The sequence below is a fragment of the Crocodylus siamensis genome, chromosome 14, assembly GCF_052110815.1.
Source record: "Crocodylus siamensis isolate JL-2025a chromosome 14, ASM5211081v1, whole genome shotgun sequence".
Classification (NCBI taxonomy): Eukaryota; Metazoa; Chordata; order Crocodylia; family Crocodylidae; genus Crocodylus; species Crocodylus siamensis.
Window position 1 is genome coordinate 15,065,623 of NC_143408.1, and position 25,847 is coordinate 15,091,469.

Consider the following 25,847-nt stretch of genomic DNA (forward strand, 5'->3'; position numbering starts at 1 on the left):
CTGGCTCCATTGATATGGAATAGTTGGACATTTCAGAGTTGATGGTTAAAATGTGCAGGCTCAATATTAATTGCCTTGCACTCTTTGGACTCAAGTATTTTATGCCTTATTCACTGTGCTGGTCACTTCTAATTACCAGTCCTACACATGAGCTGTTCTGGGATTGGCACCTGGACCAGTGATTCAATCATCTAGTATATCTACCAGCTCCATTTCCATGGTGATGCATGCTACAGAAACTCAAATGTTGGGTTAGGAACAATGAAATCACTCAAACACAAAATGTGGGATTGTCTTGATCTCACCATGCAGGCACTTTTCCACCTTCCCGCTCCTTCGTCTTTATGGGATTCCCACTCAGGGACTGATTTTACTAATTTGGCCTGTGATAGCAGATATGTGGGCTAGTTTTGTGGAGCTGACACATGTATGCAGATGGGTGATTCGCTGTTATGTGCGTGTTATCACGTGGCTGGTTGAGCGGGCAGTAGGTTGTATTATTACTCTCCTTTAACAAAGGGAAAATTACTGTCATGTCTACATCATGCTAATTCGCCCACCTATAGCATCACAGCCTCACTGCTTCTGGTTTAGGAAGGAGCCCTCCTGAAGCAATATGATGTGCTTGAGGGCATTATTGTTGGCCCTGGACATGGCCTGAGAGGTTTAGGGTGAAATTTAATTGTATGCAAAGTCAAATGAGGGCTCAAGAGGGACATGGGTGGTCAGTTAGCATTGTACTGAACACTTTACATGGTGTGACTCAGCTTCCAGGAATCCCTTGGTGTTACCCATGGTTTGTACTAACCTCAACACAACAGCACTTGGGAATAGGATTAAACATTCCCATCTTTTCTCTTGGGTTCAACATTCACCTTCAACCTTCTTGTATCTTATTCATTTTCAGAGCTTGATGGGCAACCAGTCTCCTGGCCTAACATTCCCTAACTTGGGTTCTTGTTTAAATATTGTAAATGCCCAGGTCCTTCTCTCTGCTCTCATTTTTTTTCGCCTGTGGGAAGAGTTCACTTGGATTTACTTTCCACTTGTCTTTCCAGAATTCATGTAGGTCAGCACAAAGAGTCACCCGTTGTGCAGTAAAGTTGAGCCCAGCTACTTGGCTGTCTCTTTCCGAAAGGGTGTTGACAAATCCCCCCCAGACTTTTCCTGGACACTTTCTCACAAGAGCAACACAAATTTCAGCCAAGGTTTTTTGAGGTTATTGTTTGTTTGGGGTTTTCTTTTTGTTTTAATTGTTTTATGATTGTAATGTGTAACAGTTGAAAAAATAAAATTACTATGACAGCAGAATAACAAAGAAAAGCAAGTACTGGAGCTTTCATTCTAGCACCCGAAGGAACAATACATTGCTCAGATAACAGCACAACCTGCCCATATAACATCTGTGGGATGGGAGGGAGAGGACTGGAGGGCTACTTCCCACCGCCTTTTTGGGGCTGAGCCTTGGCACCCTATTGACTATGTAGATGAGACTTGGTTTCACAGAGATGGTTGAATGAATTTGCATCTAATTTAGACAGTGGGCTCCAGCCACATTGAAATGTCTCTGAAGAACCTAACTTGACTTCAGAGTTGAGCTGTTTTTTAACATCACCGTCACTGCAGGGAGCAGTAGGTCAATAATGCTGTTTCCTAGTGATTTGTGATCACTGGTATGACACCATCCCACATCCTCACACCTCTTAGTCTCTTCTCCCTCAGAGGTTTTTTTATTAGATCTCCAGTCCGATTTTACTTTTTTAAAGTTTTAATCTGAATTCAGTTTTTTTCAGCAGAAATTACAATCCCTGCTCCCACACAAAATCTGACAAAACCCAGCAAATTTCAGCTGTGAACTGTGAACCCTGAAAACCTGACTTATTGACATTTGAAAATTCTGCTATAATACCTAGTTTAGGTGCTTCAAGCTCTCTCTCTCTTCTATAGGCCATTAGACTATAATGTAACATTATAGGAGTCCCAAACCAGAGTGCATCATGCAAATGGAAGGCTGGCTTGCGATAACAGTCAAGTGGAAGAAAGCAGAAATGAGGCAGGTCAATTGTAACTCTGCTGAGGCACCCTGGCAACACTGTAAAATAAGGAAAATTGGGCTGTGGTCAAAATGTTTTTAGATGTTCTCATTTTCAATGAAAAATTGACATTTTATGTGGAACACAGATAATATTATAACATTTTTTTGCTCAGTCATCTGTAAAACAACTCTGACATAAAATTTGCAGCCAGGCCTATAAAAAACTTTTTCTATGTTTGACCTGTTCAAAATTCTGTCTTTCCAGTGGTCTCAAAAACAGTGGTACTTTTGCCTCCCTAAATAGTTTGGAGAGTCAGTTCACCTGAAATAAGCCGAAGTTTTCACCCTCCCCACCCTGTATTCCACATTCTCTTTCTGATGAACTCAGCAACTCAGAGCGAGATCTATTTCACAGGCGTCTGTTGAGAATCCTGGGACTTCCCAGCACAGAAGGTTTATGGGCATGTTTAAATTACCTCTCTTCATCATGGGTCCATGACTTGTTATTGACAGTGCACAAAACTGTCTATGCACCCAGAATGTGCTCCGATATCTGCCTCCAGGTTAAATAAGCCTATTGCCCTTGTGGCTTCATAAACTAAACTTTGCCATATGAATACAACCTCACTCAGCGAAGAACATACAATGACTAATATTTATGTCAGTTGTAGATAGTTATATATATTATTGCCTCACTGGTTAGGGGAGTCAGATATTACTTCAATGCAATCCTGTTTATTTACCAAAAATTTGCCTAAACTCCCATTTGCCTGAACATAATAGGAACAGAAGGCAGCTCCCTCATCCCAGTGTCCAACTCTGCTCTTACAGTGAGTCCCGTGCCTACACAACGCCCTGTCCCACTGCTCCCTCCCAGGCCCATATTCACTCATCACTGTGTTGCCTTTCTTTTTGTTTCTGCTCCCAAATATCCAGACATTCCCTGAAACCAATCAGTGCCCTAAGCCCTGTGTTTGCAGCCGGTCTCTGGGAAACTCTCATCCCACAAAGAAGTTACTCTGATCTGCCTTGCCACAGCTTGTTTCCACCACCCCTTATAATTGAAGTTCCTTTCGTTTCCTGGCAAATTGCAATGCCCCTCATTCAGTTTTGAAATATCAAGGCTTCTCTGGAGCCTTCTTGCATTCAGCTGCATCACTGGAGCCAGATCCCAACCAAAACCTGGGATGGAAATATCTGGAATTTGGAAAATGTTTGGGCCTGGAATCAGATTTTATAGCTTGAAGCCCATCTATGATATCAGGACAAATGTTAGTGGCCCAACCTGGGGTCTGGAAGTCATGAGAGTTTGCAAGCTTTTGGGTCATCCCTGCTTCTCTCTGTTTAGAGTTAGACTAAAAGTGCCCAGACAGCAGCTGTGTCTGCCTCAAAGCACACAAAATGGTAAACCCCACTAGCCATGTTCTTCTTTCTAAAAGCAGTGGACTTAGTGGCAGTAACAGACCCAAGGGGGGATGCTGAGGGGACTACTCCACTCTCTTGGAATGGGGCCTCCATCTTCCTCTGGTGTACTTTTCTGGGTACTGTGATTTCTTGGGTGTCCTGTTTTTGTTAAAGCTGACAGCCAGCGCTAAAACAGAACAAACACATCACAGCACCACAAACAAAGTGATGAGGGTCCCATCTCAAGGGTTTAATTCTGTACTAATGCTCTCAGGCATTTTCTGGCCACACACCCCAATCCCCAGAGCAGAGTGAGCCTATAACAAAATTCGTATTGCAGCCCTCATCAGGAGCAGACCTTTCCTTCCTTTGTCTGACTGACCTTGTTACACTACAGCATATCATGCCCCTCAGCCTCCTGCTGTTGGCTGGCATCTCCTTTTAGGTGCTCCAGGAAGGCTAACAGCCTCCCATAGCACTGAAGGTTAACACCTGCCTTCTTCGTGCAGGGCTCCAAAGGTTTCAGACATGCCCTTTCTTGTTTTATGCGCTAGCAGCATGCTGCCATGTTAGGAGACTACATGTGACTTTTATTTACTAAAATGCTCATTTATTTGCTTTCAAATATGTCATGTGGGGATTTGAGAGAATCTCATGGAAATTCTTCAGCCTTTTGGGGTTGTCAGAAAGCCAGTCTCTTCAAACAGCTGCATTTGGGGCCAGTGTTTTTGTCACCCCTTTAGAGATTTATCTTTTAACTTTTCTTTTCCTGGGATGCACACTTTTCTTCTACTATAGCCCAGGTCTACAATGGATGTTACCTTACTGAGGGCTTTCTGGGGCTGATTGTGCCCAGACATGCAATGTTGCCCTCTGTCTTTACCCTGCTTCTAAGAGACTCATCACTTGATCTTATACCAATGGGGGCTCGCTGCCCCTCGGATCTCTCCTCTTGAGCATTCACAGGTTATGTGAGGCATTTCTCCAAGGCAAGAGCTCTCTGCTGCAGGATTAATGGCAGCTCCCCTCTAAGGGACCACCGGTGGCCACAGTGACTACACAATAACACCCTCCGGTAAAAAGGAAGCAAACTCCATTTGACTCGCCCTGTGCAGGTCAAAGCAAACCGACTTAGCGCAGAGTTTGGTTTGTAAGCTCATCCAGTGTAATATCTCTGGTGTGGTTATAGATAGACAGCTTGCTCTGAAAGAACTCTATGGAGGCATGTTCACCAAGACACTCCAATACAGATGCTTTGTGTGTCCAGAATGGGGTCAGGGCAGGGCAGCACAGCTGGAGCAAATGGGGGAATCTGGCCCATGATTTTTTTAACCTGCCATTGCCCATTCAAATAAAGTCCATGTTCAGGCTCTCACAAAGCTCCCTCCTACCATGGGGAGCAAAGGTGACTGGTCTGCAATGGATTGTCAGAGAACCAGCCTGTCACACAGGGGCTGGGAGTGCAGCACTGCTGTCCAGCATTGCGCCCAAGTTGGAGCCCTTTGTTTTCCAGCCAGGACTCATCTAGTGTGTCCCAATGGAAAGCGAGCAGGTACGCAAGTGCTTTGTCCTTCCAAGGAGGGACATGCCCCCTCGAGTCATAGCGAGGATAATTTTTCTCCGGATGACCCTCTATTTCAGTAATATGATCGTTCTGTCATGGTTCCAAGCACTGATTTTGGCAGAACAAAGCGACAGTGCATCTTTCACTCCTCCAGCCAGGGAATGCAGCTGCGGGTCAGAGCGTGACCAATCGGGAATGAACATTTGGAGCGCATCTAATGCAGTTTGTACAGGGAGCCTTTCATGCATTCATGGGAGTGAATCCCACAAAGCAGAGCTGACATGGCCCTGCTCCTCCAACTTTGATATCTCACACCCTGCTCTGGGATAATCCTGCAGGACCTGATCAGCGTGGCTGAATAACAGCAGTGTCCCTGCCTGAGGGTTTTTTGCACAGAAAGCTGCTCCCAACAGTCAGCTTGCCTCTCTCTGCATTTGGTCCTGTACGTCCCAAACTGGCTCCCCCTCCACCCCTCCTGAGGAGAAATAAGGAGCCTGAGAAAGCGCCCAGCCCCAGCCAAGCCAAGCAATGGAGCGAGCTAGAGTTTGTGGCAGTGTTTCCGTTACCTTCCTGGGGAGAGCAAGATTGATGAGAACAGGAGTCTATAATCAGCTCGATCCGACCCCGTCCTGTACGATGGGGGCCTCTTAAAGAAACACTGTCACTCTAGAATTAATGATTTTTTTGTTGAGGGGCTGGCCTGCCATCCTTAGCAATTTAAAAGCATGCTGCCTCACAAGGCCACTTTTTAATTAGCCAGCAGAGGGGGCGGGCTTTACACACACACAAACAAAATAATCAATTGCAAATTGCCGGGCTGGAGCAGCATGGGGCGGCCGGGGGAGGCGCGACAATGCCACTGCTCTGTGCTCCCCATTGCCCTGTCTCGCTCCCCTGCCTCTGGGAACGGCCTTGGCAGGGCCAGCTTGGCCACAGGGTGCCCGCCACGCCCCATATGCGGTGCACGTAAAACCGCCTGGTGACATGGCCTTTGTTCACTACGGACAGGTCACTTTATCACTCCTGAGAGCGAGCTGTAATGTTTCAGCAGACTGTAAACGGGAGACATGAATTTCCAGGCCCCTCCCCCTGCCGAAGCCCTCCATGGCCACGATGTTCTCCTGGGGCTTATACGTGGAGTTTTGTGTTTCATGACCTGTAAGGGCGAGCATGTCTGAGGACCCTCCAAAATGAAAGGGTTTCAGCATTTCCACTGGGAACAGGAATATTATTGCTGGCTCGCTGCCTGTTACATTATGGCATTCTTAGGGGAGAGATCTGATAGCTTAATGATTGAAACTTATATTCTGCCTTGCTATTGGGCAGAGAGGTGGTGGTGGGGGCCGTGTTTATGGGGTTAAGAGATCTATCAGTTCAGCCTCTCTTCAGGTTTTAAAGATTTGACATGTGGAATACTTTCTGCAACAATACTACAAGCAACAGGCTTTCATTTCTGGAGGTGTCACCTTTTCAAATCCTCTCTAGATATATTAAGGTTAATATCGGAGACAGCAAGGTCTATAAAACCCTAATGTAACATTTACGTGCTAACGGCTTCTGTGGTAGCAATAAAAGCCATATCAGTCAAATCATTGGTGCCTAAGAAAACACAGCTGCTTTCATACTGTACCAAAGTACTTCAGCTGGAAGATTTATCATGGCTCTAAAACCCTGTGGGGCCAAGCTCACTGCTGGTGCATATCCCCCGTCTGCACTGGAGATGAATTTGGGCCAGTATTTTTATTTACATGCTTGCCAGGTATTTCTGAGAAATAAGAAATAAGTGGGGATAATAGCCTTCACCATTCTGGACTTTCAAGGTGCTCTGGCCAAATAGTAAATAATAAACTCTTCCACTTTTGACTTGGGTCAGCAGCATCATGCCCATTGTACGGACAGGGAAACCGAGGCACAGTGCAAGGCAGGGAGTGGATGGCTAATCAAAGGTAGAGGCTAAATTAGACTTGGCACTTTCAGCTTCCAAGCCCTTGCTCTAACTACTAGACCCTACAATCTCACTAGAGCCTCCCTCTTGCCAGGTGCATCCTGGGACTGTTTGGCCTGGAGACACACATCTGTCTACAGAAGCTCATCTGAGTCTCACTGCAGACTAGAGCAATCTCCAACCTGAGATACGTCTCAGCCTCTTCTTAAGTGGAGCAGGAACAGTCAGCAGGGCTAGCCTCACGCTTGTGCACATAAGGAAGGCTTCCATTCATACACATAAGCACAATTCTAGATGGAGGTGTATAGAAGCACATCCTGGGAACCACAGGCTGGACTGCAGTAGCTAGCAATGTACATGTTTGAGCCCGGGGTTGCTGCACCCTCGTCAATGTATTAAGCAATACTGGAGGCACCACTCTTCTGCCAGCTCTGGATTCTGAGCAGAGGCTCTTGAAATGATGCACATGCTACAAGACCGCAACCAAAGTGATGTCTGCTTGGAGAAGCAAAAACACACCTTAATGGCAAAAGTGATTGCCCTTACTGCACCCATTAACTCTGGCAGAGGGAGAGGACATGTAGGCTCTCAAGTGATGCCTACTGCTTGTCGAGTGCCAGGTTGTTCTCAGGCCCCTGTGTGGTAGGACAGACCCATGCAGAACCTGGAGCTGTACAAAATGGACCAGCTTCAGGGTGCATTACAACATTGGAGCCCAAGAAAAGAAGCTGTCATGACAGGAGCCTGGGTTTAGATTAACGAGAACTTCTAGCTCTTTTCATCCAGAGAATGATGTCATCATCTATATGCCCATAACATCACCACAAAGTTGCACAGGAGAAACTGAGGCACTGAAAAGTAAAGTGATTTGCCCAAGGTTACACAGCAGGCCAGGGATAGGCCTGGGAATGGAAGCCCTAGGTCTTCTGAGCCCCAACCGTCTGCACTGTGCACTAGGCAATACTATCACCAATGTTTGGCAGCATGATATTATATTTGTCCCTTGCCAGCCCAGGCTGCTCTGACAAATAAACTTCAGAGTAACATGCTCTAGAGTTCTTGTTCCTAGGTGCACATTCAAATGGTGCACTTGAAAGCAAAGAACCCTGGAGCAATAAGCTCTGGATTTTATTCATGCACATTAATTGCATATGTATACGTGCCCAGTATATGAAACAAGCCAGGCTATTTCCCAGAGGGCAAGGGCAGGCCCTAATTTCCTTTTTCTACCCCAAATTTCCTGTTATTCCTGTAGCAGCCATAATAGACACACTTCACTGAATGAGAGTAAAAGAATACTCCCAAAATGACAGCAAGGTTTGAGGCAGATATGGCTTAAGCAAGAGACCAGGGGCCTAGTACTGGATCCCTTTGTCCCTCTGTGCCTTAGCTTCTTCATCTGCAAGATGCAGGTAAAGCCCCGTCCGGCACGTTTCTACCAGGTGTCATTCTGCATTAACGTACAACCCAAGGTGGAGGCACCAGCACATTGCATGCCCAGGCCCATGGAGCATCAAATTGACTCTGAGTAATCTTCCAAGAGAACGCGGCTGCACAGATGAGTACAATTTGCCCCCTGCAGCCTACCCTGGATCCCCAACAGCACCGTAAAAAAGGCCTGGCAAACAGCCCTTACCCCATGCAGCACTGCACTGCCAAATACTGCCTGAAAATGACATTTCATTCTACTCCTTAAAAGCTTTTAGCTGATCACTCTGGTGCGATAACGTATCAGGTGATATTTCATACATGCTGGCCCTTTCCTTAATGTACAGTATACATATGAAGTGCTTTTTTACAAGCATCAAGGGCTCAGAGCCCTATTGTTGGAGAAATTTAGAAAAAGATGCCCCGGGACACATTCCTGCAGCTGAAATATTCCAGATGCTGGAGGCAGAAAGGTTCTCAGTAACAAGTTTCACCCTTCACCTTCTTAGCTCCAGGGCTCTGCTTCTCTGGACTGCAGCATGAGTTACTATATTGCAGGCAGGAAGGAACCAGCTGGAGGCAGACACAACATCTCCAGACCACTCTGAAGTACAATACAGGACAATGAATTGTACGAGCAGAATGTGTCTCAACGGAGCTGGAGTCACTGGAATGCTTTTGCCTCTGACCCTGTTCTACAGAGGGTTAGCCAGTGCAGTGAGCTAAAGTCTAGACCAGTTTCTGCAGACCTGCCAGATCTCTTGGAAACTGAGGTATCTGGCACTCAAGAGTGGAACAATATTGCCTGTGTATTAATATGGCTAATGCAGACGCAGAACGCTCCCCCCGGAGAAGTAGGTTTCAGTGGGGGAAAGCGAGTCAGAAAGGGACGGAGATTTGCACGGGCTCACAGAACAACTTGAAGCAAAGTCAGAATGGGACACCGGAGCTGCGACTACCAGTCCGCTGCTCTGACCAATGGACTACGCTGCCTGGTAATGAACACTGCGATAGGGTTGGCTAACAGCCTCAGAAGCTGTGAGGGCACTTGTTTGACAGAGACTACTCCCTTGTCTTTATAACACTTCTTTGTGCCCAGAGATGCTTTAAGCATCAGACTCGGGTAGATGATGCAAAGCTGATAATACCAGAGCAGTAAATCACCAACTCCTGCTGACGTGCAACCCTGAGTACAGAGGAGACCTCCAGCACTGGAGAGTTTCATCTAGCCAGGGCTCACAGGGCACTGAAGGTCAGAGAAAGCCAGCCCCTGAAAGTCCATGCTAAGGAGGATTTGGCAGGATGCTGGGAAGAAGAGAGCTCTCATAATGGTTTGCTCTGCTGCCTGCTGTTTTCATTATGAGACGCTCTGAGGGGCGATCCGAGTTTCTCTTTGGGAGCTCTGCAGGCCAGGAACAAAGGCCTTGAACCCTCAGTCATTTCCAGTACAGTGACTGGGGAAGGGAATTGTTATTGTAATGAAGTGGCTAGCCCCCACTTGGGTTGCAGGTCCCGTACCCATTGGAACAGCCTGGAGGATGGGGTTGGCTGGGAAGGTGATGGAAGGAGGAGGAACAGCACAGGGAGATCCTGCAACCTACTGGTGAGCGTGCACTACAGATCTATATCTGCACTGATCCACAGCAGATATGAGTTATTACAGCTCAACTCATTTTGCAGCAGTCCTGCTCTTAGCTCTGGAGGGTCCTTGTGTCAGCCCTATGATAGCTGTTGTTCTTGTTCAGGTGTTAAAACCCAAGAGAGATTGGAAGGAGAGGGAGAAAGTTAGGGGAGAAGTTTACACTTACCTTCCAGGGAGTCACAGGTATTGAATAGCCAGACCACCACCAATTAGGATCCTGTAGGAAGAAAGATAAGTGTAAGGTATGTGCAGTCATGTGGACATACCATCCTGTACCGACCTGAATGCCTTTGCTCTGTGGGGTGGCACAGCAGGTTAGTAGCTGGGATTCTGTTACTGAACCCCTAAACACCCTGCAAGCCTCTGGTAGCAAAACTGGAAATAGCTAACAAGTGCCAGACTATGGAAGAAGCACATTGATTAATTTTATAGTGTTTGCTTGCATGTGCTTGGCTGTATGTTCTAATATAATAAAAGGCTTGGTCTGCCTGCCTGTAATGCTTCTGGCCAACTGTGCGTATGCTGCTGAGAGGGTGGGCAGGGATCAGCTGGGCGTCGTGGGCTGTCTGGGCCCAAGCTTGCACCCCGCCAAGGAAGTTTAGCGGCGGGAAACATGCCCATCTGTCCGAGCAGGGAGTGGGGCTTCATAAATCACAGATTGTAAGGCCAGAAGGGACCTTGGAAAACTATTGGGTCCAGCCGCCAGCACCAAGCAGGAAAAAGATAGCTAGGGTCAGGTGACCGTCCAGTCTCCTCTTGAAGATTTCCAGGGTAGGCGATTGCTCCACCTCTGGAGGGAGCTTATTCCACAGTCTGGACACCCAACTGTGAAGAAGCTTTTTCCTAATGTTGAGCCCGAACTGGTCTTCCAGGAGTTTGTGGCCATTACTCCTGGCTTTCCCCTCGGGTGCCTTGGTGAACAGTTGCTCACCGAACCCTTGATGTACTCCTCCAACGTAGCAGTAAGCTGCTACCAGGTCCCCTCTCAGCCTTCTTTTCTGTAGGCTGAAGAGTCCCAGATCCCTCAGCCTTTCCTCATATGGCTTGCCTTTTAAGACTGATCATATGGGTGGCTCTTCTTTGGACTCTCTCAAACTTGTCCATGTCCTTGGTAAAGTGTGGTGCCCCGAACTAGACACAGTACTCTAGCTGCGGGCTCACCAGTGCAGAGTAGAGCAGAAGAATCACTTCCTTGGTTTTGCTGAAGGTGCATTGATTGATGTATGCCAGAGTATTATTTGCCCTACTGGCTACAGTGTTGCACAGCCAGCTCATATTCATACTGTGGTCTATTATTACCCCCAGGTCCCTTTCATTCGTGGTGCTAGTCATGAAGTTGGGGGGCGGGGAAATCATGGTGGTGGGGCCCCCCACAACAGCCAACAGGGAGGGGGAGGCAGTAGGCAGGGAAGGGAATGGGGAGGCAAGGATGCAGGCCAGGTGGACCCAAAGCAGCGAGGGAGCGGAGCAGGGTCAGACCCAAAATGGCAGTGGGGTGAAAAGGGAGCGGTGTCGGACCTGAAGTGCTGGTGTGGGGGGGGGGGGGGGTGGAACAGGGTTGGATCTGTAGTGGTGGGGGAGAGGGTGGTGAAGTGGGGTCAGAACCGAAGCGGGGGGGGGGAGGGTCAAACCTGAGGCGGTGTGAGGGTGCAGTAGGGTTGGACCCAAAGCCACGGGAGGTTGAGGGGAAGTGGGGTTGGACCTGAAGTGGCAGGGGGGAGGGGAGAGCAGGGTCAGACCCAAAGTGGCAAAGGGAGAGGGAAGGGGAGGGAGCAGGGCTGGACCTGAAGCAGTGGGAGGGGGGGAGCAGGGTCATACGCAAAGCCGTGAGGGGTGGGTGAGGGGGATCTGACCCAAAGTCAGGGGGAAGTGGGTTGGAGCAGGGCTGGACGCAGGGCTCCATCCCCACTGCCTCTGCCCCGTTATTCTTGATGGGCAATTTGCTTATTTGCATATAAGCAGTGAATGTGTGTGCAGGACTGGGTGGCTTGTGGTGTAGTAAGGATCTCTGCATATGGAAAAATTATGGAGGCAGATGATAAACTGAAGAAACAGTGTTTATCCATTGCCCCTAGTATGTCTAGTTTATAGGTCAGGCGCTTGTGCTACATGTTTTCCACAGCATGGTTTGCTGAACCAATATTAGGGGAGATTGGGCTGGGGTCAGGCTTATACTGGAGGCACAACTGTCAACCCTGTGCAGTGTCAAAGAGGAAGAAGACTTCCTGGATAGAAGTTATGAGATGATGGTGCAGAAGAAGCTGAAGAGCAAGGAAAACAAAAGGGAGCTGGAAGCAGGATCACCAGAAGTCACTGATAAAAGTAAGCAACTTTCAGGCTCTAGCTATGGGAACTACAGGTTAGACTGCTTCAGAGGAAGCAAGGGATGGCAAAGATTAGAGGCATCTCTCACAGACCAGGAGGCAGGAGTTGTATGACCTTAAGGATGGGGATTCCATGACCCCCATGTGGAAAAGGAAGGCGTCACAAGCCCCCATCTGTCATCCAGACCTCGGATCATGAAGTACGCTGCCTGCCTGGAGCCTGAATTCAGGACACAGTGGAGAGATTGCTGGAACTTAGCTGTCATTCTGACCACTAACCCTTTCCTGCTTATCCATGTGGGCTGCATGGACTCACCCTAAACAGATCAGAGGTGACCATAAGACTGTGGGCAGGGGAATATATGCCAACTGCACTGCAGACCTATTCTCATCTATCCTCTCTTTCATAGGGAAGGGCCAGGCAGGGATCATCCCATCATGATTGCGAATGTATGGCTCAGAAAGAGATACTGATAGGAAGACTTTGGATTCTTGAATTAACAATAGACAAAGCTTCTGGGAAACGGGACTGCGTCAAATGAGATCCATCTGACAAAGACTAAGAGCATCTTCAGGCATTATCTGGTAAGGGAGGCCCCCACCTAGATTCTATAGGGAATGGTGAAGAAAACCCACTGGCCATAGTAGGATTAAGAACAATGATGAGGAAGAAGAGGGAGGAAGGGCCAGGGAACCACAATACTGCAAAAAAGATGCAAGAGGAAAATAGTGGGGTAAAGTGCAAAATATCTTTTATGAACGTATACAAATGCGAAATGTAAGGGACTGGTAGAACAAGCAGGGAGGACTGGAAGTCATAAGATATAAAGATAAGTAGGACTTAACTGGCATTACAGAAGCTTGGTGGGATAACTCCCATGACTGGAATATTAACATTGAAGAAAGAGAATACTTCATTTTGGAAGGATGGTTCAAGAGAAAAGGAACTGGTACTATACAATGCGTCAAGAATACATATGGTTGTTCCTACATCCAAGAGGAAGAAAACAGATTTGTTGAATATATAGTACACGATGGGGTACTACAGTAGGATTCTGGGGCCCACCTGGGTTCCTTCCTTCAGGCAGACTTTGCCACTGTCATACGGGGCCATATCTCTCTCTGCCACTGGTTCCCCTTCAGGTGTGGTCCCCTCACTGGAACTTCGGCTCACACTAGCCCCAGCCCACCTCCAGGCCAGTTGGGACCCCAGGCCCCTGACTCTTGGGCATCCCTCTCGGTGGGCCTCCTTGCCCTTCTGACCCGCCTGGGCCAGTCAGGGGAAGCTCTGGCAGGCCTCATGGTATGACCCATACTCTTTTCCCAGGGTCCCCCTTCACAGACATGGGGAGCTGGGGCTACCTCACACCATGACTGGTGCCTCAGGGTCTCACTAGGGACTCTCATTCCCCCCCTGGGCAGCAGGTCATGGTGCTACTACAGATGTTATCTTTGACCCAAGCGCTACCTCCCCACACTGAAGGACTTGCTGGGGTCGGGACTCAGCTCTCTCACTCTCTGGCTGAGCCCCCCGTTCTCCCCACACAGGGGGCTCCACAGTGCTGCCCCCCCCCCACACACACACTGGGGGCTCCACAGCGCTCATAACACCCCCTTTACTCAAGGTCTCAGGTCTTCCCTCCCCAGGGGGCTCAGGTGGCTGCAGCCATGCCTGGCCCCATCTCTCCTCCTTGGGGCTTGCACCCCCACAACTACCTCCAATGTACATGACCCACCCAAATGTGAGGGCTAGGGGTTAAGGTGCCCTGACCTGCCTTTCACCAGGTTGATCACTGGCTTGGCACTTCCTGGGGGCTCCCGTGCCACTGGGAGCCCCCACCAGGCCACCCACTCCCAGCAGGGTGCAGTTTTAAGTCATACCCAGGACCAGGAGCCTCCAGACCATCCCCTACAGCTCCTCCCTTACCTCCAGCTGAAACTCAGCAGCCCTCTGGCCAGACAATGGTGTTGCCTGGCCTCCAGTAGCCAAACTGCCTTGTTTATATAGGCTGCCCTCATTAGGCACCTAGAGGCTGCCAGCTCCAGGGCCTTAAAGTGGCAGCACACCCAGTGCCCTGCCACAGCAACAACTGAGAAAAACACTAAGTTATGTACCATAGATGGATAAAGGGGCTCAGGAGGTCTGGCAGTTCCTACAGGATGATGTATTGGAAGTGCAACAAGAAACTATGCCAGCATGGTTAAAAGACAAGAAGAACCAGAAGAGACCCAGATGGCTACACCAGGAACCTCAAAATAATTTATTTTTTAATTGTGCAATGGAAGGAAGGGTGAGTCACTGAGGAAATGTACCAAGAAACAGCAAGAATCTGCAGGAATAAAATCAGGAGGCAAAGATGAAAAATGAGATACAGCTGGCAAAGGACTTTAAAGGTAGCAAGAAGGGGTTCCATAAATATGCCAGATGTAAAAAGGCCAGGGAAACTGTGGATCCACTGCTCTATAATGCAGGTGAAATATTAAGTGAAGAGGCAAAGAAGTCAGAGCTGCTTAATGACTTTGCCTTATCTTTACAAATAACTAAACAGTGACTAGACAGCTAACAAAACTGATATAAACAAAGATGAGGAAGGGCTGAGGTTCATGATAAGTAAAGGGTGCCTTAGAGAACATTTAACAAATCTGAATGAATTTAAGTTGGAAAGACTTCATGAAATTCATCCCTGAAGGCTGAAAGGCACTAGCTGAAGACTTTCTGGTATCACCAGCAATAATATTTGCAAAGTCATGGATGAAAGGTGAAGTCCCAGAGGACTGAAGAAAGGGTGACATAGTATTCGACTTTAAAAATGATATTAAGAAGTACTCAGAAAATTACAGACCAGTAAACCTGATTCAAATATCTAGGAAGTTGGTAAAGCAAATTATTAAAGATTCCATGCATAAATACTTGGAGGAAAAAGAGAAATGTTAGCAGCCAAGATGGATTTGTTGAGAACAGATAATGCCAAAGCAGTTTGATATCCTTCTTTGACAGGGTATCTAGCTTAATGGATGAAGGGTGGACATAATATACCTGGTCTTTAGTAAGGCTTTTGACATACTCCCACATGATAGTCTCATAAGTAACGTGGATTAGACAGAATTACTGTTAGGTGGATACGTAATTGGTTAAATAACCAAACAGATAACCATAAATGAATTAATGTCAGAATGGCAGGAGCAGTTCCACAATTCTGGGTCTGGCATGCTTTAGTGTTTTTAATACTGACTTGGATGTGGAATACAACTTCCCAATCCAGTCTGGAGATGAGGGCTTGTGAGCACTTTGGAGGACAGGATCAAGATTCAAAAGGGTCTTGATAAATGAGTGAACTGGGCTTGAGGCAATGAAATGAAATTCAAAAAAGGCAAATGTCAGGTATAGCACTAGGGAGGAAAAACCAAATGCACAAATACAGAATGGGGTATAACTGGGTGGGCAGTACCACTGCTGAGAGAAGTTGTGGGGTATGGTGGATCACAAACTCAACATGAGTCTACAATGTGACACTAGGAAAAAAATGCAGTTTTGGCTTATATTAGCAGAGAAATAGTGTATAAGATTTTAAAAAAAGGTGATAATATCATTCTATTCAGGACTGGTTAGGCCTCAGAAGGAATATCATGTACAGTTCTGGACTCCAAATATTAAGAAGGATGAAGTAAACTTGGATCCAGAAGTGAGTGACAAAGATGATAAGGGGGTTAGAATGCAAGCTGCATGAAGAAAGAGAGACCTAGGTATGCATAATTTGGAGAAAAGGACATTAAGGGGGAAGGTACAATAGCAGTCTTCAATTCCTTTAAAGACTGTCTTGGAAAGAAAAAAGAAACAACAACTGTTCTCCTTTCCCATAGCTGGCAAGACACAAAGCAGTGGGTTTAAATCGGAGCCAGCTTTAGGGGTGGGCAGTGAGGGTGACTATCCAAGGCCTGTAGACATGCTGGGAGGCTGTTCCAATGCACTCTAATTACCGCACTTCAGCAGCCACCTGCATGTCGTGTATCACCGTCCCCATGCTTCAAAATGGCAGCTGGGTACTTGAACTAAAACTCATTGAACAAGCTTTAGTTCAAGTGCTCTTGCCACCATTTTGAAGTCTGGGGACAAGATGCTGCAGTGTTTTAATAAGAGTGGCTCTTGGAGCTGTTCTAAAGTACCCCTCCTGCCCCCTACCAGAGCATGTGTAAAAGTGCCTGGGGGCACCACACACAAACACACACGCATGTCCTGCCCTGCTGTTCATGCCGGGTGGGAGCCATTGGGGCACTTTGGTGGCAACTAATCCTGGGGGCTGGGTGCTGGGTCCCCCCACCCCCCTGCTGCACCTGATGGAGGTGTCTGGCCAGGACAGTGGGATAAAAAGCTCCAGGCTGGCAGTAGCAGCAATGGCAGGTATGGCCAGAAAGCATGATGGGCTGCGAGAAGGGTGCTGAGGGCCAGGCCAAGGTCAAGGTAGAAGTGCCCATTGAGAAGGTGGTGTGACTGGGCAGCTCCAGCTTGTACACCAGGGGCTTCACTATCACTGACCTGCTGGGGCTGGAGCTCAAGCTGCAGCCACTGCTACCACTGCTGAGGGTGAGGGCATGGGCAGCTGGGCAGGGCTAGGTACCCTACCACTGGGGTGAGCTTCCTGTTTGGGCACCCCTCCCTGCTGCCCACCTGCCTGCACTGAGCCCCTGCTGCCACCCAGCCCTGCCACCTGGCATCAGGCCAACATCTTGGGTGAGCAGACATGCGGTGCCCCAGGATAGCCCACAGGGTTTCCTGCCACCCACAGCCACTGGGGCACATGTGTTCCTCACATACATACCCCCCTCCCACACACACACACACGCACCTCCCCCACTCCTCCCAAACCAGTCTATACCCATAACAGAACAGAAATTTGGCACACATAAACTTGTTTAAAAATGGTGGTACCCGGTCTAAGGTTTGCACGCTCTCTGCCCCCACCCCCGCAGTGAATACACATTCAAGACCACTCTAAACTACGCTGTTTACACAAAACTACATAACCTAGATCGATTCTGCCTCAGCCTTTTTAAATGTCTGCACATAGTCTATGATCTGGATTCTTCCCCTGCTCTCCTTGTGGTGTCTCCATTCTTGGATGCTGGGAAAAATGCAGGGAAGAGACTTGATCTCACATTTACTTCAGCTACCTACAGCCAAAAATACGAATATAGTTCTAAATCCAGATTTCTCTGATTTGCTGTTTTTCTTGGAAGTGTTTGTGAATAGCTGGAGAATTGATATGATTATGACATTGTGGATAACCAGAAATTGAAACCAAGCCTCTTTCTGGGAAAGACATTCTTACTGAGACTTTTCAAAACTTGTTGTTTCCTATGGGTTCACTCATTCTTTCAAATGCCTGGCAAATATTTGGGAGGAAAGATCTTCTAAATTTGAGACACCTGCCCCTTCTGCTAAAGAACAAGAGAATGCCCAATCCAATTCTCTGTGATTCCATGGAGCCCCCCAGCAAAAATAAAGAAGAAAAGATTGGATGTTCCTGCTATTTCTGAGATAATATTGAAGTGGAATTGCTCTGCTCTGTGGGTTTTTTCTTCGACTGACTTAAATCTTCCAGTAAAATAATGACCACCTAGCCAGTACTTTCTTTGACAGGTGACCTTTGCTTCACACATAGCCATCCTTCTTGTTAGGAAGGCATTCGCCAAATTAAATCATTTACTCTGAGAAGGGAGAGCGCACACCTTCTTGTCAGTAATTTAACTCATCTTGTCTTTGAAGGCCAGTAATCACTTTAAAGTTCCAGCTGTCACTTTCTCTGGCGTTCTCTATGAGCTTGCCTAACCCCAGACTCACCCCCTCCTCCCAACCCCCTTAGGCAGCCTCTCACTTTGCAGCACACAAGGCAGGAAATTAAGAACTGTCTTCAAACAAAACCTCCACTCCTCCAAGGAACCAAAAAAGAGATAATTTCCTCAGTCTTCTCTCACTCACAGGTCTGGATTAAAGTAATTGGAGGCTTTTGGCCCATGTCATCCCAATTCAGATGGGCAGAAAAGGTTGTGGAATGGAAGGGAGGAGCGGGTGTCAAACCTGAAACCCTGGCTGTTCAAAATCCACAACTGGAAACTGAATTTTGCAGCTTTTCTGTCAGACCTCATTGAAACATTTAAAGCTCAGGAGTCAGACTCTAAGGGCGCATCCAGATGAGCATGTGTGCGCTTTGCAGCATCTCGAAAGTCTTTGAGATGCTGCAAAATGCACGTGGCACACGTCAAAAGGTTTTCCACACCAAGATTTCCCAGCATCTGAAAAAAGTCCCCCCAAAAAGCAGATGGTGCTCATGGCTGCAGCATGCACCGCCCGAAACTGCAGCCAGAGCCACACACCAGCTGCCAGCTGGGCTCCGTGAGCCCAGATCGCTGCTGCTGCAGCCCCTGGAGGCCCCCAAGACCCCAGGTATGGCTGCTGGGGTGGGCGGGGCAGCCATGGGAGAGTGGGTGGGGGTCAGGGGTGCTCAGGGGGGGCTGGGGGAGCAGGCAGGAGATGGGGCCCCAGCATGGAGTCTGGGTCCAGCTCCCTGCTGCAGCCAGTGCAGACTGCCCAAATCGCCGAAGCTCACTGAAGCTCTCCAAATCTTTTCCGAATTGTTTCTGAGAGCTTCGAATCAATTCAGATCTTTTAATTGGTCCCCTGATTCGATCTGGATTCAGAGATTCAGCCACCAAATCAGACCAGATCAAATCAGCACTAGAAGCTTCACGCAGCCCTAATATTTATGGAAATCTGAGATTCCCTTGCACTCATGTGAAGCCGGAACCTGGAGCTTCAAGAAAAGCACCTAATACCCAGGATAAAATCACAGGAGTTGGCAACAAAGAAGATAGGTATTCTGGAAATTAGCACTGTATAAGTGCAACAGTGCAAAAGGATGTGTTGGAGACCCAAGTTCTTCATGATTTTCCAAGAAAAGAAGGCCGACATGCCAAGTCAGGTGCCATGAATTGACATATTGACACTGAGGACTACATTTGGAAGAATATTCAGAAGTTCCGATTACTTCTGCAATGTAAATTATCATCTGTAACCTTCCCTATTCCTCTTCCTTGTGAAGTTCAAATGCTTTGAAACGGAGGCTCTCGAACTGAAGTCTGTAGCCTACCAAGTGTTGATGGAGTTCTTCCTGTGGCCTGTGAAAATCTATTTCTTCATATGTTGCTGACTTCTCATTATTTCAAATAAACTTAATCTTAGCCCCAAAGGCTGTGCTTTAATGATTCCTTTCCCAATTTTTTTCTACATATGCAAGTGTTGTAATTTACACAGGAATGTTATCCATTACTAAACTGGGAAGGGCATGTCCTGAAGACAATCTCTGTAGTACATGTAATTCTCTCCTGTCAAGTTGAAAATGCCTGTTCCAGACTATAAACTGTGTTGCAGGGCTGTCCTGCTTTTGGGTGGACAGGCTCCCCTAGCCGCAGACTGCACAGATGGCATACCCCCAGGCCACATGCCCTGCAGGCTGCAGACCATGGCATATAGGCTCCACGCATACCACGCTGCAAGGGCCCCTCCTGCACCATGCAGCCCCCTGCCACCTGGCTCCCCATCACAGCAGGCAACCCCTGTTGCACCATACCAATGCCTCTGGGTCATGTGGGACTCCTGGGTCCTGCCCACGGGCTGCTTCATGGCTGCGGGTAAGTCGCAAAATCTGGAAGAGGGTAGGGGACCTCAGAGACTGCAGCAGTAGCCTGAGAGCAACAGTGAAGTGAAATATCCAAATAATTATTGGACCTGGCTTTGAGTGGGTGGCAAAAATACTTGTCTCTGTATAAAACCTTTCTACATAACAGCTTCCAGCCCTGACAAAACTATACCACAAGGGAATCACAATGACTATTTCTGCTTGTACAGACACACCTTAAACATTAAGCCTGTCAGAAAAAATGCATATTGTCATAAAGCTTCCTTGTGCTCTGCTAGAAACAATTCTGAGTATGCTCCAAAGTTGCTTAATCCTTTATTATTCATCCATATTTTTAACAAAATGTTTGTGGATTGACTATATAATGAGCACTATTTTTAGGCCATAAGTGGAATCCTTCTGTTTCTAAGTTAATTGTATGGAAAAATGTTTGATGAATTTTACAGTAGTAAAATGTCTTTTTTTTTTCATTCCTGAAACAGCTGAACAGATTTTAATGAAACTTTCCAAAACAATTAATCTTTTATCTTAAATTAAGTATGGAAAATATCAGGCCTAAAGGAAAATGTTTCAGAAGGTTATGAAAGAGTGATGACTGATGATTTTAACAGAAAAATCTCATAGAATGCTTCTCAATGAAAAGTGGCTTTTTTTTAAAAAAAAACCCAAAAAGACCACTTTCATGGGTTACATTTTTATTGGACCAACAATCTACTTGGAAGAACTGCTGGACACGCTTAGATCATTGACCCCTGAGGAAGGGCACTTGATGTCCAAAAGCTTGGCCAAGAGCTCTCCCAATCATACAATTCATTCAATCAAAGACATCACAAAAAAGCCTTGCTTCTTGACGGTGAAATAGGATTTAATCCATATTCACGTACTTTGTGTACCTTGGAAACTGGACAGAGCCTGTACTCAGTGGCTCTGTCAGTTCTACATTTTCTGGCAGCTTAAAACTTATAAAACTTTTAAATTTAACTTTTAAATTTAAACTTGCAATCGTTAGTGAATAGATAGATACCAGTATACACTAGCATGGAGAGGAGAAGTGAGAACTGCTGGGTTACTCAATGCACTAAGAGCAAAACTGCCTTACACTGACATTTTTTCCAGCTTAGCAATGGAAGTAAAACCTACTTCATGAGGGCAGGTGGCTTAGTGGATTGTTAATGGGCCACAAAGCTTTTTACCAGGTTCCATTTTCAGTCCCCTGAGAAAAAATGAATATCATTTCTCCCTGATGGGTGTTTGATGGGCTGTATAGAATGACATGGGGACTCATAGTACAAATGCACACCACAACTGCCACCAGCTGGTATATTTTTGTTCACACCAGATAGATAGGGCCATGGGTCCCCAGCCTGGTAGAATTCAAAGAAGTATTATTGATGCACATGAAAATCTAAAAGGATGTGCATTTGCCTTCAGACGGAGACAAATAAGTGGGGTGCATGGTAAACATCTGCAAAACCATACATCGGCAAGAGAAAGACTGCCTGTTGTAGTGTCTCCGAACGTAAGAACAAGCAGCCACCCATGGAAGTCAAAGGCAGGAAGTCCTGATAAATGGCAAGAGACTGTGGAAATGCAGTGGATAGTGGAACTCAGCGGAGCTCAGGAATGTAACGAAGGACTGGGGCTTGATGTGGTTCTCCAGAATACCCCAAGTGATCAAAATTCTGGGAGAGAAAATGGTCAAAGTGGGGCATAGATGGCCAGATCTGGGAGTCACTCGAGGTCTGAGGAGCCAACTGGTGTTGGGAGGAGTGTGCAGAATCCAAGTGCCAGGAAACCAGAACCCTGAGCAATAATAAAGGGTCTCCATTTGGATTGCAGGAACTCTTTATTAGGAGAGTCATGTGTTCAGTGTTGCTACTTGCAGCCATGAGGTGCCGAGTGTGCTAAGAGCTATTGTGAAATTCTCCAAGCACAATTCTCCAAGCACAGTTCTCTTGAGCTTCCCAGTGTCATCTTCCAAGTTATTCCCACTACAACTAGTCCTCTAAACTGCAGGAACCTGAAGATTGTTACAAAGTCAGTCTAAGAAGCCATGTCAGAGAGCTGGAGAGTCAGGCAGAGTACAGAATCAGAGGGTAAGCCAGGCTGGGTAGCCAGGAGATCAAGCTGGGAGCCAGGTTGAGGGAGGAAGCAAAGTTAGGAAGATGAAGGACTAAGTGGAGCATTGAGTCAGTTGGTAAGCCAGGTCAGGTAGGCAAGAGATCAGGCAGAGGTGGCTGAGGCAAAGAGCCATGAGGAACAGCAAGGCAGTCTGATTACGGGATAAACTCTTTTGCCCAGTGGCACTTTAGAGCAACTCCGAGACACGCTGCAATTAAAGCATTGCCACGTTTCACATATCAGCATCCCTGCACTTAAAAATGGTGGCAAGGGCACTTGAACTAAAGCTCATTCAACGAGCTAAGTATCAAATTTATGCCCAATTAGTTACTACACAGTAATGCACGTGTAGATGCCTTACTGTGTTTGGACTGACTTGGGACTAACTCTAGTTAGTGGTACTGCGCTGTAATGGCTACACATGTAAACTCCAACCTAAAAACCGCTTACTGTGCAGTAGCTTACTGTGCAGTAAATGCATATGTGTAGATGTGCCCAGTAATTGCCATGCTCCAGCAGACTCAATTAATTGAGTCTACTCCAATGCGTTGGAATTCCAGCATGTTGGAGCAGCCTCAGCACTCGTATATAGGTGCCCTGTGTGGGGTCAGCTGGCCCTGACCAGCCACTCCAGTGATGGGGAATGGGTGGATGGATAGGCCTTGATGGAGGTTTCTAGCCAGCTTTGCCTAGTCTGAATGGTCAGCTGGAGGGTGGTAAGCTTGGATGAGTTGGCAGGCTGACAGAAATTAGACAGCGTGCTTAAGCCAAATTCCAGATGAAACCTCTGAAGGGGCTGGTTCCCTTCCATCTGCTGCTGCAGGGCTGTTATTCCTCTGCAGCATCTGATCCTGGATGCTGTCAAAGATGGGATTCTGGGTTAGACAGACTTTGGGTCTCTGCTGCCCAACCACTTTTCCATTCATATGCAGCAGCCAAGCAATGCTGCATTTTGGCAAAGTGACTAGCTCAGTGTTTTTCTTTTAATCATACCCGCTTCTCTAAGTTTGAGGAGTTCTGGCCACTCTGCCCCCTCCCAACCAAGTACAAAGATGACAAGATTTTGCAGTCACAGAAATAGGACGTGATATGGAAATGCCCAAAGAACGGCACCTTCTGCAGAGGTCAGATCATGTCCTGAGTGTTTCCGAAGGCAGATAAGGTAGTAGGGGAGTGCACCATGGTCTGGTATCTCCAAAGAGAACAGTTACATGGAGTAGTTGATCTTTCCCAACCCAGTAGTTTGATCTTATGCCTTGACTGAGCCTTGCTGGTGATTGTCTTAAGAGAAAGGCTTCTCTATCCACCTTCCATTTCCTTTTTACTTAAATTGAGTACTTTACTGCTTTCCTCTATAACGTCATGCATTCCCAGGAGTGGCTTCAATTGACACATCCAGTGTAGGAGGCTTCTAGCCCCCTCCTTTGAATACAAATGGCAACAAGCATGGCAGGCTCTGAACAGGGAGGATACAATGGGATCCAGAAATAAAAGAACAGCAATATCTGCTGGACACACAAACGTTCAGATTTGGAAAAGCTATCAGCTTTTTTTTTAATCATTCATTTTATGTCTAGTGGCTATCACTTCTACAGGACCTGTCTCCCAAAGGACCCCAATGCTCTTTGTACACAATGTAATTGCAAGCAAAAAGCACCCAATCTTTAAAACACAGCTACCTCTGAGGTGAAACAACAGCTGTTTAGCCTTGCAAAGCAATGTTTCCCACCATTTTAAGGCAGAGGAAAAATCTGGTAAGAGACTGACTCATCCTGCAGGAGGTCTATGGGGAGGTGGATAGAAAATTGAGTTCTGGTTCCCTCCTCCCCCTACCCCCAAATGAATTTCAAAATGGAAAATGTCAGAAAAAATTATGAACGTTTTCCTTTCAAAGCTGTGTGAACATGCCTGTCTCCCTTCAGACTTTTCCCTTCTCCCATACCTTGCTCTCTAACCAAATAGAAAGTGGTTTTAAAAGTTAAAAAGTGAGAGGGAGTAAAATTTTTAAAGTTTTAAAAAGTAACAGGTTTGCTTTTTAACTCACTCTGTCCTCAAGGGAAAAGAAGCAACACATATAAGCAACATTAAAATGCCAAAGAAAATGTACTCTCTCACATGCTTTAGTTTCCCTTCCTACACATTGCCCTGTCTCTACAACCAGAGATGGGGCAAAACTTGGAAGGAGGATTAAAAATATGAAAACTTGGGATTTTCCTGTTCCCTCATAATTAAGTATTTCTACATGAAAAGAACTAAAAACTGCCAATGTATTTTGAAAGAAAATGATTTTTCAGTTTCTACAAGCCACACAGGCATTTTGACCAGTTTTTGTCATTACTATATAACTTGTTATAGGGCTCTAATCCATAGAGTATTTGAGCATCTCACAGCAATGAGTGCATTTATTTTCATAATGCCTATAACATAGGGAATATTCCTTAGCCCTATACCCTTGGGGAAACTGAGGTATGGAGAGTCTGTGGCTGAGTCCTAAGTATAGTAGAGCTGGGAAGTAAAACCAAGCCAGTTTTCCTGAACTCTGGGCCAGAAAAGCCTGAACTCTGTGTAACAGTCATAGCAATTAAGTATATAATTCACAAAGGGTTAAACTTGCATCATGGGGCAGACAGCACAGGCATGAAAGTCCCCCATCAAGAATACACTGTATGAAGGGCTCTTGAGATATAATTTCCTATTATGCAGAAAGCCAAAAGATACTGACTTCTCCCCTGGAATTAAAGAAGGGAGAATCTGTAATGGCTGCCCTCTCCTCCTCTCCCGCAAGCCTTCAGAAGGGGTAGAATCCATTTTTAATCTTTTTCAAGCCACTGCCAAATTAGCAGTTGCTTTGGGCTAAGCAATTCAACAGCAACTTTGAGGGGCTTAAAACTCTAACTTTTGCCTGCAGCAGTCAGTGAGCAGCCTGAGGGTGAGTGAGCTGCTCCATGGCTAGGGACTAGGGCTGTGTGAAACTTTGGTCCCTGATTCAATTCGGTGGAGATTCGGCTCGATTTGGTGGCTGAATCTCTGAATCCAAATGGAATCAGGGGACCCTTCAATCTCTCTGAATCGAAGCAGAGAGATTCAGAAAGATTCGGTGATTTGGACACAGCTTTAAATGTTTTTTTCTACATGGCTCTAGGTAGCAGGAGCTCATGAGTGCTGCGGTGATGGGGTGCATGGAGTGTCCCACAGAAGTGCGGGGGGCTCCTCAGCACGCTTGGCAGCAAACCCAGAAGTGGACCAAAAGCACTTCTGTTCCACCTCCAGGTCTGCGGGGGCGGGGCACATGGGGGAACCTGGCGGACGTAGAAGTGGACCGGAAATACTTCCAGTCCATGACCAAGCATGTGGAGGGCCCCCTGCACTCCTGCGGGACACTCCATCCACCCCAGCATCACAGCGTTCATGAGCCACACTGGTACCTTGAGGTATGTAGAAAAAACTTTTAAAGCTGTGTCTGTGTCTGAATCACTGATTCTCTGAATCAGCATTGAATCTTCAGATTTGGATTCAGATGAATCAAATCAGTGACTGTGATCTGAATCAACGAATCAGATCACTGTTCCCGATTCAGGCCAAACCTGAATCCCAATTGAATAGGGCCTGCTTCACTCACCCCTACCAGGGACAGACATTCAAAAAGCCTGAGCCTGAATTGATTCAATCTTTGCAGGTTAGTCTAACCTA

The 25,847-nt window shown here is 46.8% G+C and overlaps 1 protein-coding gene across 1 annotated transcript in view; it reads right to left on the reverse strand.

The window, feature by feature from the left end:
• The window catches only part of CDON (cell adhesion associated, oncogene regulated), a 189,409-nt gene that overhangs the window by 140,548 nt on the left and 23,014 nt on the right, over window positions 1-25,847 (reverse strand). The window contains exon 2 of the mRNA XM_090027842.1: window positions 10,185-10,235. The gene's annotated coding sequence lies outside the window, so the exon portion shown is untranslated. The remainder of the gene's footprint in view (window positions 1-10,184; window positions 10,236-25,847) is intronic.